The 16,674-nt window shown below is 37.3% G+C and overlaps 1 long non-coding RNA gene across 1 annotated transcript in view; it reads right to left on the bottom strand.

The window, feature by feature from the left end:
- The window catches only part of LOC110261728, a 132,522-nt gene that overhangs the window by 114,921 nt on the left and 927 nt on the right, over positions 1 to 16,674 (bottom strand). The window lies entirely within an intron of this gene.

Below are 16,674 nucleotides of genomic sequence, written 5' to 3'. Positions count from 1 at the left end.
CAGCATTTGCTCCCCTCTTTTCTCCATGTCACACTTTGAAATTATTGTAGTATTTCAAGCTTTTTCACTATCATCATTTTTGTTACAGTGGTCCATGATCAGTGATCTTTTATGTTACTATTGTGATTGCTTTTGGTCATCAGGAACTGCATCCAAGTAAGACAGCAAAGTTAACAAATGCTACTTGTGCTCTGACTGCTCCACCAACTAGATGTTCCCTCATCTCTCTCCCTCTATCCAGGTCCCTCTATTCTCTGAGACAAAACAACACTGAAATTCAGCCCACAAGCATTCAAATGAAAGTAAGAGTTACATGTCTCTCACTTTATATCAAAAGCTAGAAATGATTAAGCTAAGGGAGGAAGGAAGGCATGTTAAAAGCCAAGAAAGGCTGAAGGCTTGATCTCTTGCACCAAACAGTAGTCCAGTTGTAAATGCAAAGGAAAAAGTTCTTGAAGGAAATCGAAAGTGCTGCTCCAGTGAACATATATATCTATGATAAGAAAGCAAAACAGCCTTATTGTTGAAAGGGAGAAAATTTTAGCAGTCTAGACAGATCAAAGCAGCCACACAGTCCCTTAAGCCAAAACATTATTCTCCAATTCTATGAAAGCTAAGAGAGGTGAAGAAGCTACAGAAGTTCCAAGCTAGCAGAGGTTTATTTGTGAGATTTAAGGAGAGAAGCCATCTCTATAACATAAAGTAAGTGCTGTTGGAGAAGTTGTAACAAGTTATCCAGAAGATCTAGATAAAATAACTAATGAATGATTACACTAAACCACAAATTTGCAGTATATATGAAACTGCCTTCTAGTGGAAGAAGATGCCATTCAGGACTTTCATATCTGGTGAGAAGTCAATGACTGGTTTCAAAGTTTCAAAGGACTAGTTGATTGTCTTGGTTGGGGGCTAAAGCAGCTGGTGACTTTAAGTTGAAGTAGATGCTCATTTACCATTCCAAAAATCCTAGAGCCTTAATAATTACATTCAGTCTACTCTGCCTATGCTCTATAAATGGGACAAAAAAGCCTGAATGATGGCACATCTGATGACAACATTATTGAATATTCTAAGCCTACTGTTGAGACCTACCACTCAGAAAAATATTTTTTTCAAAACTTTACTGCTCAGTGACAATGTCCCTGGTCATCCAAGAGCTCTAATGGAGATATATGAGATTAATTCCATTTTCGTGCCTGCTAACACAACATCCTTTTAGCCTCATATACATCAAGGAGTAATTTCTACTTTCAAGTCTAATTATTTAAGAAATATATTCCACGTATTATTTAAGAAATACATTTCATAGCTGTCACAGGAAGGGGATCATCTGACGGATCTGGGCAAAGTAAGTTGAAAACCTTCAGGAAAAGATTCATCATTCTAAATGCCATTAAGAATATTTCTGGAGTTCCCGTCGTGGCGCAGTGGTTAACGAATCTGAATAGGAACCATGAGGTTGCGGGTTCGGTCCCTGCCCTTGCTCAGTGGGTTAACGATCTGGCATTGCTGTGAACTGTGGTGTAGGTTGCAGGCATGGCTTGGATCCAGCGTTGCTGTGGCTCTGGCGTAGGCTGGTGGCTACAGCTCCGATTAGATCCCCAGCCTGGGAACCTCCATGTGCCACGGGAGCAGCCCAAGAAATAGCTAAAAAGACAAAAAAAAAAAAAGAATATTTCTGATTCATGAGTAGGTCAAAATATCAATATTAATATGAGTTTGCAAGAAGTTGATTCCAACTCTCATGGATAACTCTGAAGGTATCAAGACTACAAGGTAACTGCATATATAACAGAAATAGCAAGACAACTAGAATTAGAACTGGAGCCTGAAGATGTGACCGACTTGTTTCAATTTCATGATAAAAGCTTTAATAGATGAGGATTTGCTTCTTATGGATGAGCAAAAAAAGTGGTTTCTTGAGATGGAATATTTTTTTGATGAAGAGGCTGAGAAGACTAGAAATAAAACAAAAGATTTAGAATATTATATAAACTTAGTTGTTTACACTGCAGCAGGGTTTGAGAGGACTGACTTCAGTTTTGAAACAAGTTCTACCATGGACAAAATGCTATCAAACAGTATCGCAGGCTGCAGAGATATCACTCAGGAAAGGAAGGGTCAATCAATGCCGCAAATTTCATTGTCTTATTTCAAGAAACTGCCACAGCCACTACAACCATCAGCAACCACCATTCTGATCAGTCAGCACCCATTCACATCAAGGCAAGACCCTCGTCAGCAAAACAATTCTAATTCACAGAAGTTTGAGGTAACAGTTTAGCATTTTTTAGCAATCAAATATTTTTAAATTAAGGTATGTATGTTTTTTAGACATAATAGCATTGTATACTTAAAAGATTATAACATGGCATGAACATAACTTTTATACGCACTGAAAAACCAAAAAGTTCATGCGAGTTGCTTTTCTATTGTGACATTCGCTCTACTGTGGTGGTCTGGAACCAAAGTAGTAATATCTCCAAGGTATGCCTATACAGCAAGAAGACACCCCTACCAATGAAATTTTCCCTCAGACATGTAAATTTCTCTTAAAAAAGAGCAATTTCTACCTGGGTTTTCAGAGCTCTTCCCATGTTTGTTGTTTCTTAAAAAAAAAATAACCAGCCTAAAATAATCCTTATCCCAAAGACATCTTTTGGGGTGGCAAATTCTGCACCCCCACAAAGGATTCCAAAGAGGGTATTATTGGAGGCTAGAAAACAATAAAGAAACCTCATTTGAGGTTGATAAAAGGAGATTTCAATTATTTACTGACAGGATAATTAGAGAAACTGTCACCTAAGGTAATTAGAAAATGTTCTAATAAGCTTAAGAATTTTGCTAAGAGAATTTCCAGGGAGAATTCTCCAAGTGTTTATTGGCTTCTTTGGCTTTTTTATGAGAAATTACAGTTAGAAATAAACTGAAGAAGGAACCATTTCCTTTTCCATCCGAACTTACAGGAAACTTCCAATCTGGACTTGCTGGGTTGGAAAATAAAAATTTTTAATTCATAGCAACTGCATCTAGCAAAAGGTTCTCAAAATAGAAAGGGCCCCAGGGCAAATCAAGTCCAAGACAAAAAACAAATGCAGATTTTGGAGTAAAATCAAGTCAAAAATATGACTATAAGACTTTTGTAAAGACCACAGCAGAGCTTCTCAGACCCATTCAGGTGGAAAAAGGGACTGCTAATGGTCTTAAAAGCATGCCTTATAGAGAGAAATGCTCACCTAGGAAAACAGAGCTTCTGGAAATGCTAAGTATACTGTTACATGGCCTCCTCACTCTAGGTTCAAGTGGAGTTGGGCCTATCTTAGATTTGTGGGCATTGCTTTTGCCTAATGAAGTGAATTGGAATGTAAATCTTAAAAGGTCCTCAAAGTGTTTAAAGGAATTATAATCATTTGGACAGTACAAACTTCAAATGAATTTCTGGATTCCAAAACTTTTAATGTGTGGAAGCAGACTTGAGAAAATTACCCAGATGCAAACAATAACTGTTTCTTATGGAAAATTAATCATTAAAAGTTCAGATTCCAGGGAGTTCCCGTTGTGGCGCAGTGGTTAACGAATCCGACTAGGAACCATGAGGTTGCGGGTTCGGTCCCTGCCCTTGCGGGTTCGGTCCCTGCCCTTGGGTTAACGATCCGGCGTTGCCGTGAGCTGTGGTGTAGGCTGCAGACGCGGCTCAGATCCCGCGTTGCTGTGGCTCTGGCGTAGGCCGGTGGCTACAGCTCCGATTCGACCCCTAGCCTGGGAACCTCCATATGCCATGGGAGCGGCCCAAAGAAATAGCAAAAAAAAAAAAAAAAAAAAAGTTCAGATTCCAAATCTAACAAAGAAGAGAACCACTCCTAGGTGAAATGGAACAGAAATGGGTCCCAACCAAATGACACTCCAGAATGGAAGAAGGGGGATGGTGCTATATGCTTGGCTGTCAATTACTGAGTGCTGTATCTCCAGTCTCCCCAACCCCCCTGTCTTACCATCAAATGTATGCAATAGAAAGCAGAAGCCTCACTCAGCTTGAACTGTCATGAACAAATAAAATGGTTGCTGCTTAAACCAGTAAGTTTTGGAGTGTGTTGTTACACGCCTTACTAGTAATAATAACTAGTTGTAAGTCTGTCAATTGATTCAAGTCCACTTCATCAATAACAATGATGTGGTATGCTAATTACCATATCTCATCACTCTTTTAAAATAATGGTGGGATTATTTTTACTTTTAGTTTGAGAAACTGCAGAGAGCAAAACTCAAAAACACTGACACAACCATGACATCTTCTCCCTCTTGACACACTATATAGCATTTTCCCACTCTGCAAAACAGGATAATTAACTTATTTTAAGGAACACTGATACAGACTCTACAGCAGCCAATTTTCACATGTAAAGCACTAGAGACTGATCATGTGTGTGTGTGTGTGTATGCACATTTAATGGCATTTAATATATTCACATGGATTTTATGTGAACCTCCTTTAAGTACCCTGTACTTTAAAGAAAGTTACTTCTTTTGATTCCATATAATCAATTACGAGACAAATTCTGTGATTTCTAATAATATTCAAGAAACTTAGGGGATAAAAATATTATATTGTAGCATAAGGAATGAGTATAAATGAATCTCAATTCAACCATAAATACTCCCAGCCGAAGTATGACAGTAAATCTTGAGATGAAGTGAAAAATTAATTTGTGGAGATGGCAGTTTAGCAGACACATATTACTGCCATAGTATCAGTCTTGCAGCAGAGTAGGTTGTATTTTTCTTTGTGCCACATATATGTTTTGGTTTCCACAATAGGAAAAAAAAATCTTTTTTTAAACTGCCTGATATTAGGTGGTACCATGTCATAATAGATGTGGTTATGAATCAATTAGTAAACACTTCTCTTGATTGGGAGTAGATTATTCACTGAGGAGCATGAACAGCACTGCTAGTGCAGCGGGCATCCAGGCTGAGCCTGGTGTGTACCTAACGAAGTAGTGCATAGAGTGGCCATCAGGTGTCAATTTGCATGACCTGATCTACAGAAGGGAGGAAAGCTGCTAGATTCAGCAGTGGTTGTGATTTTGAGTCACAAGCAAGAAGTAGACAAAGAAAGTGTGGTTTTATGATTTTGAGGAACAAGCAGGGAGATGGGATAAGAAAATATGGCACAAGTCTCCAGGTCCTGACTCAAGAACTAAACACCTGAAAATAGTGGATGCAAAGATGGAAAGCTGTTTCATTTGAGATGCAGAGACACAAGGACATAATGGAATTGTCATCATTGCTGAAAGGGCACAGGGAAACCTGGGAGCAGGATCCCTGTGGTGTGGGCAATGTTAAGAGACAACAACCTGGTGCTGGTGTATCACTGGCAGGTGGGTACCAGCAGCAGTGGAAGGACACTGCAGAGCTAGTGCAGCAGGAGGCAGAGTGCTGACAGACGGTGGGAACATATGGGACTCATGAGAAGTGTACATGAGCTTTTATCAAAACATCTCCAGAAACATTTAGAAATCACCACTAAGGAATTTTAGTTATGTACCAAATTCTCTGCTACTACACAGGTAGGACACTGCGAAATTTGCTAGCATGACTCCATTTGTCCTCACAGCTGGTGAGGCCTGGGAAGCAGGTCTCTGCCTTCAAAGGACTCCTCATGTAACAAGGATGAGAGAATAATACACAAGAAAAGATAACATAATGCAAATGCTCCATGAAAGCTACAGACAACAACTGCTCTGGGATCAGTGAAGAGAGATAATTATGAACAAAGCTTTGAAGATGGGCTAGATTTCATATGCACATGATGAACATCAGAATATCAGAGCCTTGGGAAGGCCCTGCGTTCCCTTTCTTTCCCTCTGGGGTTCAGTAACCTGCCTGTGTGCCCTCGGGGCATCCTGTACTACGATTTTTACTGAACTCTGCATGTTACCTTGCCTATCGAAACCCAGATGGCAAAATGGCATATAAAGAATTATTTATTTTCAGTAACTGATCTTCTGCATTACATAGCCAGTATGTGAATTATCATTAACTTAATGAATAAAAATGATAAATGTATCTTCACGAAAGCAATGTACAGACATTAATTTTGACAAGCACACATCTAAAAGCTATCACAGCCATGGCTGACTAGCCAAATATGAATGTCAGTAACTAACCATTAGATTTCAGGTAATATTCAACAAGACTTTGCATTTCACAACTGAATTCTACAGCCTGAAATACAAGACTTCTTGATCTCAGCAATTCACTCCCTTATACCTACAGTCCGATAAAACTAGAAGGATAAATTTCAGCGAGAGCAAGTGTGAGGAGTATGGGGTGACAGAAATCTCTGCAGCCTCCTAAGTTCCCACAAAGGACAGACACCCAGTTGGGTAACAGTGCTCTGTAGATTTCCTTTCACTGTTAAGATGCTCAGTTGTTCTATTTCAGTGTCTTTAATGTTACATGGATATTTTCATACAACCTTATCAGAATGTATGACTTAGGGGGAACTCCCACTGTGGCTCAGCGGTAACGAACGTGACTAGTATCTATGAGGATGTCGGTTCAATCCCTGGCCTCACTCAGTGGGTTAAGGATACAGCATTGCCATGAGCTGTGGTGTAGGCCACAGATTTGGCTCAGATCCAGCATTGCTGTAGCTGCAGTGTAGACCAGCAGCTACAGATCTGATTCCACCCCTCACCTAGGAACTTCCATAGGCTGCAGGTATAGCCCCAAAAAAGCAAAAAAAGAAAGTATTATTTAGGGCAAAAGGAAAAAAAAAAGTCTCTCTACAAAGCTATTCATTCTTTTGTTACTTGGAAGCTCCTTCCAGCGTGTGCTCTTAAAACAACTTATGTGTCCCATGCTCGTAGGTCTAACTTTGTGGGTTTACTGTCCTCATGTTGTCCGCCCCCAGGAGCCATTACCGACTCAGACTTGGCAGACCCCAACCACATTTACCTTCGTTTATATCAGAAAGAATGCAATGAAAACAGATGCTGTCACCTAGTCTGGTCTGACTTGAGAACTTAGAGAAAGTAGGGTTGAGAAAATAGAGTGACTTATTATAATCTTTTTTTATTTTCCTCAGTTAGTTGGGCACAGAAGCGGTAATTAAAGGAGATTATATGTCTTCCAAAAAAGGTGCTTTAGTGTTCCAGTAGTTTAAAAAGCATTTGGTATTCATCACATGGACTTCCTAGTTTTGTCTAAGTCACTCAGCTTATGGCTTTTAAAAATGACCCTGCTTTCAGGGTTTTTCACTGAAGAATTTTAGAAATGGCCATAAGATATTCACCTTTCGTTTAATAAACTGTCAATCTAGCTCACATAGTTTTAATTAACCAGATAAATTTTGCCTCCATTTATGCCAATGGTGATGATTTTCTCACCTATCCACTGATCTTTGTGTGGCCCATTATCCCTTTATGTAAACCTTTTTTAATCCTTCTGATGATCTATACTAAGTTGCAATGATGCTGAATAATTCAACCACAAGAATATGTATGATATATTTAATGGTCACAAATGGCCATGCTCTCTCTTTCTCTATTTTTAAAATATGACACACAAAATATATCATCCTCAAATATGCTAAAGTACTGCCTTGGTGCCCACTTAGCAGTAGGAGAGTCTTCTTTAGTCTGACTTTGCTACTCTAAACAATGGTACTCATTGTTCTGCAGCAAGTTGAACCCAGGTGTTCATCAGGTAGAAATAAACAAATGTCCTCTATCTTTGACAAGCTTAGATTTACAAATTGTGTCCACTTCTTTAATTTGTCAGTATTAATGTCAGAAAGCATCTGTAGAATTTATAGAAATGATTCCCTTGAGTTTATCAAAGATAAAACACTCAAAAATGTCAAATCATGTTTTAAGCAGCTGCTATCTGAATATGGTCTTTGGAGGGAGATCTGAAGAGGGAAGGGGATAGGAATGATTAAGTAAGCTAAAGACAGGAACCTTCGGAAGTAAGTGAAAACAGATGTGACTTATGGTTTAGCACTGCTCATTTAAGTGTCACTGCTGGTCAATGATTTGTTTCTGTATCACATAATATTCATTATTGATAACCAGTTAGAGATTTAGGTAACTCAAAGATTCCAAGAAAGGGGAGAAAAAGGGTGCACAGAAAAGCTAGTGAAATCTGAATATGGTCTCTATCTGAGTTACTATAACGGTACCAATGTCAATTTCCTGGTTTTGACAATGTATGTTTATGTAAGATGTTATCATTGTGGAAAGTCGAGTGAAGAGTACATGGGAATTCTCCATACTAGTTGTGCAACTTCTTGTGAGTCCTAACCTATTTGAAAATAAAAAGTATTAAAAAAATAAAGAAAGAAAGAACACAGACTATCCATAAAAAAAAATTCTCAGAGGAAGGTTGAATGACCAGCTATTTAATCTTTGAAAACAATGAGTAACAGAAGTCAGTGAAGAAAAGCAGAAGTGGCATCTTTCTTTCACTTTTTTTTTCAATCTTTCGAATGTTTTATATTCCACAAAATACCATTTGCCTTTCATTAGCTATTGCCAACCCAGTAAGTGGTACCAGATTTGATAACACTACTAATAAGGAGTTGATGTTCTTAATCTAAAACATATTTTCATGTTTCTGATCTTTGCATCATTTTTTATTGACTAAGGGAATGATTTGACAGGCCATTCAGAATTCAACATTTTTATCTAGTGGCAGCAGAACAGGGCTTCATATTTACCTTTCTTGAGAAAAGTCTTTCTTGAGAAAGACTTGCTTTGCATTTCTAAAGGATCTGACAAGGGTGGCAGGCCTGAGGATTAAAAACTTTTGATTCAAGTTTGACAAGTGCCAATCTTCATAACAATAAAATATTGTTATAAGGTGGGTAGCTTAGTGTGTGTGTCAGAAAGTTGGAATCTTCCTTACATGTGAAATCACTAAAATTTGATACAGCCCAGCACTTTTCTCACACTTACTCCCCTCCAACTCTCATTCTTCCCACCTCAAACAACACACCACAATCCCACACAGGAGACACACAGTCACACACACACATCATTTTAAGTTTCCTTTAAAGTTGAAAGAATGTATAACCAAAAAGAACAACTGTCTGTTCCTTTACACTTGGAATGTTGGAAATAATGTATTGAGATTTTTCCTAGATCCTTTTCTCATAAACTATAATACAATGTTTGGATTCTCAAAGGGAAAGCTTTCCTCTCCCATGCACCTCTTATAGGTATTTTATAGTTTTCTTAGAGTACAGATTTTTAGTTATCTTTTTTTTTGTTTGTTTGTTTTTCTTTTTGCTATGAAATCTTCTATTTGCATTCACAAATACTTCTTAAGCACACAACATTCATTCTCTACAGCTTTTTAGATGAGACTGCAAGCCTACAAGAAATTTAGGGTTTCTATTGTATTACTAAGGAATTAATAGCTGAAATTATAAAATATATTTTGCTTATCTGAGAATTACAATACTTTGCTCAAATTATAATCTTTACTAAGATATCAACATTATCTTACATTTGTTTATCTGATGCCTTTTTTGGGAGGAGTTATTTCCTTGATTAATTTTTTTTTTTTTTGGTCTTTTCTAGGGCCACACCTGCGGCATATGGACGTTCCCAGGCTAGGGGTCCAATTGGAGCTGTAGTCGCCAGCCTACACCAGAGCCACAGCAAAGCAGGGTCTGAACCATGTCTGCAACTTACACCACAGCTCACAGCAATGCCAGATCCTTAACCCACCGAGCAAGGCCAGGGATTGAATCTGCAACCTCATGGTTCCTATTTGGATTCATTAACCACTGAGCCATGACAGGAACTCTGATTAAATTTTTTAATTTTCACAATTCTACCAGGAACTGGGATAGCCACTTGAAAGATGATATGATATGGCTTAGCTCCAGAGAGAGTATGATTTGCCTTTTTAAAAATATAACTAGACAGTGCTGGAATCCAAAGAATGATTCAGATGTCTTCCAGCCCAGTGCTTCTACCACTATGCTCTGGACACTGGGAGCAGGCTGATGATGGATGTTTGTGCATTAGAACAATGGGACCGCTTTTTGGCAACTCATGCCATAGACCAAACACTCCTAATTAAGATGTTGTCATTTTACCTAGGGGAAAATCTTTGGCCAGATTCCAGCATGCCCATAAATAAGAAAGACTACTAGAAATATGAGAAAGAATAGTTTCAAGCAAAAGTATCCTTCCATGATTAAGAACATAATTCAGCCGACTACCTAAACTGATTTATGAGCCCATGTACCAGGCCAGTTTGTAATTCGGTCCTTTGGGCAACGTACCTTCTGCTGGCCAAATATGAAACTACATTTTTTAAACTGGAAACTAAGCTCATTAATCGAAAGAATATCTCATTTTTTTCCTCCAAAATTTATCACATTTACCAATGAAGAAGATTCACTGAAATTTTACTCATACATATACCCTTTTATTTCTCAACATCAGCCTCTAACACACAAGTATATGCACAGTCCCATTCAACACATGCCATTTTTTGGTGGAAAACAGGCTCTGTTACACTTCCTTAGGAAAAAGATACAAAAATATTTTCAATGTGAAATCCAAATTAACTCCCTTTGGTTTCATCACAGAAACAATATTTCACATTTTCCCTCTTCGAACATATTTCCTTTCTTACCTTCTTTCAACTGTCTACTTTTCCTTTTTATTCCTATTGGGCCATAGGAGTAAAAAGGACAGCAACACACATGAATTTATTTCACTATTTAAACAGAGAATTCTCCCATGAAAATCATTAATATAAAATATTCAGTGAACCACTATGGAGTTTTTTTCCTAAAAAATAATGTATATCATGTTTTTAAATATCCAGAATATGATAAGCTGACACATCGACTCTGTATTCAGGACATTAAGTGAAACATTTTGCATCTTTTTTTTTTTTTTATGAGCACAATGCCTAAGCTGCCCTAATGTTAAAGAAGCTGAGGGAAAATGTGTAGCTAAAGAAAACAAAGTGCTGAATTACCTCAAACTAGAAGTCTTGACCCTGTTCTTTTGAAATCTCCATAGGAGTCTCAGTTCTCAGTCTTAAATCAGAGTCTGACTATCTTTACTTCATTCCATATGGAAGACAGGATATCTCTTGTGTGTCATAATGGTAGGGCAACTGGAATTTCCCTCCAGAAGGAAGCCAGCACCTTCTCTGCAGGCACTGTCAGTTAACTATGCATGCCTAATTACTCCTTCACTGATCAGCAGCTAGTAGAGTATTCCTTGTCAGAACCTTGGAAGTGTTTCTGATAGCAACAGTCACAGACAGTGGCTGCATTGGTGAAGTGAGCTGGGAGGTTACCAGGCTGAGGTTGGGGACAGGCTCTGCCAATGAAAGCAACAGACCTTTGGTGATAGAGATACCTGGTCCCAAGCACCTTTTCTACTCATTCTCTCACAGGTTGACATAATCCTCCAGACCCCCTGGGAAGGTCTCAGCTGTTTTTATAGGCATGTTTCCCTCTTGACCTTAAAAGGGAAAGATGAAAAGCAGTACCTAGACAACTGTGCAGGATCCCTGGCTCAGAGTACCAAGTCCCTCAGCTTCTAATGTGTCCTTTTTATTTCTCTACAGGGGACCGAGTGAAATAGGAAAGCTTGTATTTTTATTAGAACCTCTCTATTTGGCTTTTAAAAAATACAGCCCTTTTTATGATGCATGGTACTTATTCACTTTGGTTTGCCTCCTATCAAATGACAAAATACATTAAGTTGTTCTATTCCCTTTGTTGTTTGAGCAATAACATTCCTTAGATTTCATGTGACAGTTTCTAGGCATTTATGATAGAGAAGAAAAATACTGCGATAATGAATAAAGGTATAAATCATGGTGGCTACAGCATTCTGGCATTTGTTTTCCTTAAGCTTAAATCCACAAGTTCTCTGGAATCTGAAAGCCTGCAACTCTAGAGCCAGAAGAGAACTTTGCTCCCACTGAGTTGTACGAAGTAAGCATTAAAGATGTTAAGTGAGAGTCTCGAGTTGATTTCAGAGTTTGTCTCTGTGGAAGGACTGAAATTTATTTACACCTGTTTCAAAACTTTCAGGCTACCACTGTTTTTTCCCTAAGATAATCTGCCCAAAGGCTTTTAGGGTTTCTATAGTAATGCAGAAAGAACTATCCTACTCTATCTTCCAAGATTTGAGGGCCGAAACATTGTGGAACTACAATCTGGATTAGAGAATGAGGAACAAGATTTGGCTTTAGCCTAAGAATCCACAGAGCTAACATCCTTCTATTTTCTTTTGGTTTCCTAGTGAAATGACATATAGAAGCAAAACAAGAACTGTGCACTTATTGGAGGATGGTTAAATGAACAGAGGGTTAAAATGGGAAATGCCCTTTCAGAGCAAGTGGAGAAGAGATGTGAGGATGTTATTTCAGGTTTTAAAGGGAATTCAGTCCTACTATATAATAGTTCTCCTTAGAAAGATGTTCTTTAGTTCATGTATTTGAATATCATTATCCCAGTATTGTTGGGTTCATGAGAGAGGGTATTTCACTGGAAAAATTTTTAAAAGAGTTGTGAGAAAAGTAGCTATTCAAAAAGCTTAGATGAGCACAAATCAATCCCAGAACACTTTAAAAAAAGGGAGGTAAAGTAATCTCCCAGGTGGCATTTTCTGAGTTTTCATAGCTCAGAAATTCCTATAGGAGTTGAAGGGATCTTTGTTTTATTGCAGACAGATGGACGAAGAATGGCCAACAAAATCCATTAAGATCAATAGTTAGCAGAGGCTGAGATGCCTTCGGCAGTGTACTTTGCCAACAAAGAAAGCTAGAATAAGCCTTGCTCACCAAACCTTTGCTCTAAACTAACTTGCTAGCTAAGCTCTAAGGGAGAGTGAGGAGAAAGTCAGCTAAGAACATTTTAATGGAAAAAGAAAAAAAGTACAAAGTTCTACTCCTAACACACAGACTAAATGTATCTTAAAGTATAGATTAAAAATAGCTGTTTCCACTCTGATTGTGGATGTTGATTATGGGGGAAGCTATGTATGTGTAGGGGCAGGGAATATATAAAAAAAATCTCCATACCTTCTGTGCAATTTTGCTGTGAAGCTAAAACTACTCTAAAAAATAAAGCCTACTTTAAAAAAAAGACAGAAAGTGGCTATTTCTAACTGGCACATGAAGAGGTAAATGGGTTTATGATAAAGACAGGAATCTGTTTGCCTTGTTTTGTCTTTACTGAATTCGTACTTCAACATTTCCAATGGGCAAATTCAGGGTCCATCTGCTTTGTTTTAAAGGTATCGAAAATAAAATCTAGAATTGGGAATGATTCATATATTTAAGAGTTAGAAATACAGTTCATACTTAAGAAATTCCTGCAGCAGTTCCTATTGTGGCTTAGCAGGTTGAGGACCCAATTTAGTGTTGGTGAGGATGCTGGTTCGATCCCTGGCCTCACTTAGTGGGTTAAGGATCCAGTGTTGCCACAAGCTGTGGTGTAGGTCGCAGATGCTGCTTGGATCTGGTGTCGCTGTGGCTGTGGCATAGGCCTGAAGCAGCTGCAGCTCCAATTCAACCCTAGCCTGGGAACGTCCATATGCCCCAGGTGTGGATCTAAAAAAAGAAGGGAGGAAGGGAAGAAAAGAGAGAGAGGGAGGGGGAGAGAGAGAGAGAGAGAGGAAGGAAGGAAGGAAGGAAGGAAGAAATGCCTGCATGTTATTTCTATATGTATGTTCAATAAATGATAATGGAATATACTGTCTGAGTATATCTTTGGCAGAACACTGACCCATCAAACTGGTCCCCAAGACTGAGCTACATACAGGCAACCCAGAGCATTTGGAGGAAGGATCATACTAAGCCCTTCAGGGATGTACCAAATAAATATCTATATTTATTTTTTTATTATTTTTTTTTTTTTTGCCATTTCTTAGGCCGCTCCCGCAGCATATGGAGGTTCCCAGCCTAGGGGTTGAATCGGAGCTGTAGCCACTGGCCTACGCCAGAGCCACAGCAACACGGGATCCGAGCCGTGCCTGCAACCTACATCACAGCTCACAGCAACGCCAGATCCTTAACCCACTGAGCAAGGCCAGGGATTGAACCCGCAACCTCATGGTTCCTAGTCGGATATGTCAACCACTGAGCCACGAAGGGAACTCCCAAATAAATAGTTATAATAAAGATCCAACTAACAAAAAAATAATTCAAGTGATGGAAGAAATTAGGCTTACTTTTATCCTTGAAAGGGCTGTTTATTTGGTTATTATTCCTGATTGTTATTAGTATATACTTTATATGTAGAGAGATCTATAAATCATAATCTAAAGTTTTAAAAAAAAAACCTCAGTGAAAAAAGGATACTAAAAAGATAATAATTTGGGTCTTATTATATTATTTATACTTGTAATTTTGTATTCTATTTATTACCTGTCAATTACATTACATTTATAATCCTATTCAAATGTATTTTCAAGAACAAAATTATTTCTGAAAATAAAAACAAGTATTTCTGAGTACATGAGAGTAAAGTTTAACATCTTTACCTTGATTTCTAAACACTAAAAATAAAACCAAGCAGAATATTTATTTTATTATTATATATAAAATCATTTTCTTAGCTCTCTCTGTATTGTTATGAAAAAATTAATATAATATGATATCTTATGGATAATAAAACTGTAACTTTAAAACATTTGATTATTTTCTATAGTTCAAAATATTTAATATTTTTGAATTGAGAAAATGATCTTTCAAGTTCCAAGGTAACTAGCAAGCTCAGATAAAATTCTTATAATTGGAGAAAATTCTAAATTTCACCAGTTTATACTGACATATGTGACTATTTCAGCCAAAATATTTTTACAGCCACTGCCTCTTTGCATCTATTCATATTAATGTACGTAAATAGTTAATTAAAATATATATATAGGTATTGGTCCATTTCTGGAATTTCTTTGTATCAGTGTTTATAACTTTTAAAAATATGTCATCAAATTTAGAAGTTTCAAAGTTATATAGGCTATTTCAATGAAATATAAATTTATCCGATTAATGAAAGGAGCTCAAACTAAGAGTTTTCTCTCTAGGTTGAAATAGTCTAAAGAATCTTTATAGAACTTCAATATCAAATCCTGTATACCATAAGTTCTCTTAATTTAATTTATTAGCTATCCACTTGCTTTGTAGGGACACTTGTCAATGACTCCCCATTTGTATGATTTTTTTCAGTAACTGCAATTTACTAAAACCCTGAAAATCTGAAGATTTTACACTCAGATGATTATTTTAACTAAATATTCCACTTACCTTAAATACTATAACAGAGAAAATTCATTTCAAAATATATACATTACCTTTAAGGACACAATGGTTGAGTTTTATTTTTTGTTGTTGTTGTTGTTTTGTGTTTTTTTTGTTTGTTTGTTTTTGTCTTTTTGCCATTTCTTGGGCTGCTCCCGTGGCATATGGAGGTTCCCAGGCTAGGGGTCTAATTGGAGCTGTAGCCACCGGCCTACACCAGAGCCACAGCAACGCGGGATCCAAGCCGCGTCTGCGACCTACACCACAGCTCACGGCAACACTGGATCGGCAACCCACTAAGCAAGGGCAGGGACCGAACCCGCAATCTCATGGTTCCTAGTCGGATTCGTTAACCACTGCACCACAACGGGAACTCCAACGGTTGACTTTTAAAAGTAGTTTTGCAAAACCTCAGATATTTCTAAACTCTGATTGATGATGGACAGCAATGAAAGTGTGGACTGTCATGCTTAAGTAAAATTTGTATTCAGTGCTACCTTCATCACAAAGAAAAGTCATTTATTTACCATCTATTGTCCATCTATCTATCAATCACCTATTTATCTAAATAAACTTTGACAATTACATCTCCCTTGGATTGTACAGTGCTGGTGCCTGTTTGGACCCAACTGCAAAGCATTTTGTACCACAATCAAGTCCAAGTTTATATTTCTCATATCAGTTTATCAATTTAGTATAAATAGTATTTTTACCAATGTGCACTCTACCAAATTTATATTTGTACTATTAATAGAAAAGCAAATAAATATGCCTTCAGTGTTAAATTCTTTAACAGAGTTTACATAGAACTAATACTCATGTCAGATATTTTACCTTCAGCAATAGGACCATTCAAAAATTGTACTTTGTTTTTTGAATTAAAAAAAAAAAATCTACCCATTCCTGGCATTAGTATCACTGATTTTCTCTGTGATGATTCTTATACTAATGATATCAAATTGGCATAATTTACTGTTTTATAACTATTTTATTAGTGGACAACGCTTTAACAGCTAAAATTGCACAAGAAAATTGAAGTTAAAAACAAGAAATTGAGAACAAGCATTTGATTAGATGAAATACCATGCTTAGAATAATTTTTAAATGTAGCTCCCATAACAACACAAGTTAAATATGACCACTTCTTTAATGCAGCTGCCCTTGTCAGTTTTTATGCAGAGATTCCACTACATCCCCCATAGAGGATGTTAAATGTCAACAAATATTTTGTGCAATTTACAAAACTTTCTTGAGAAATGAAATACAATACATATATTTTTATTAAATGTATATTTCAAAAGGTCACTTCTATTGAAAGGATTATGGAAAAATCAAGTAAGTTACTGAGCAAAAATACAAATATTTATAGATTTATAGCTTAAA

This window comes from Sus scrofa, chromosome 7 (genome assembly GCF_000003025.6).
Source record: "Sus scrofa isolate TJ Tabasco breed Duroc chromosome 7, Sscrofa11.1, whole genome shotgun sequence".
Lineage (NCBI taxonomy): Eukaryota > Metazoa > Chordata > Mammalia > Artiodactyla > Suidae > Sus > Sus scrofa.
The sequence above is the reverse complement of the archived record's forward strand: the minus strand, read 5'-3'. Positions and strand labels throughout refer to the sequence as shown.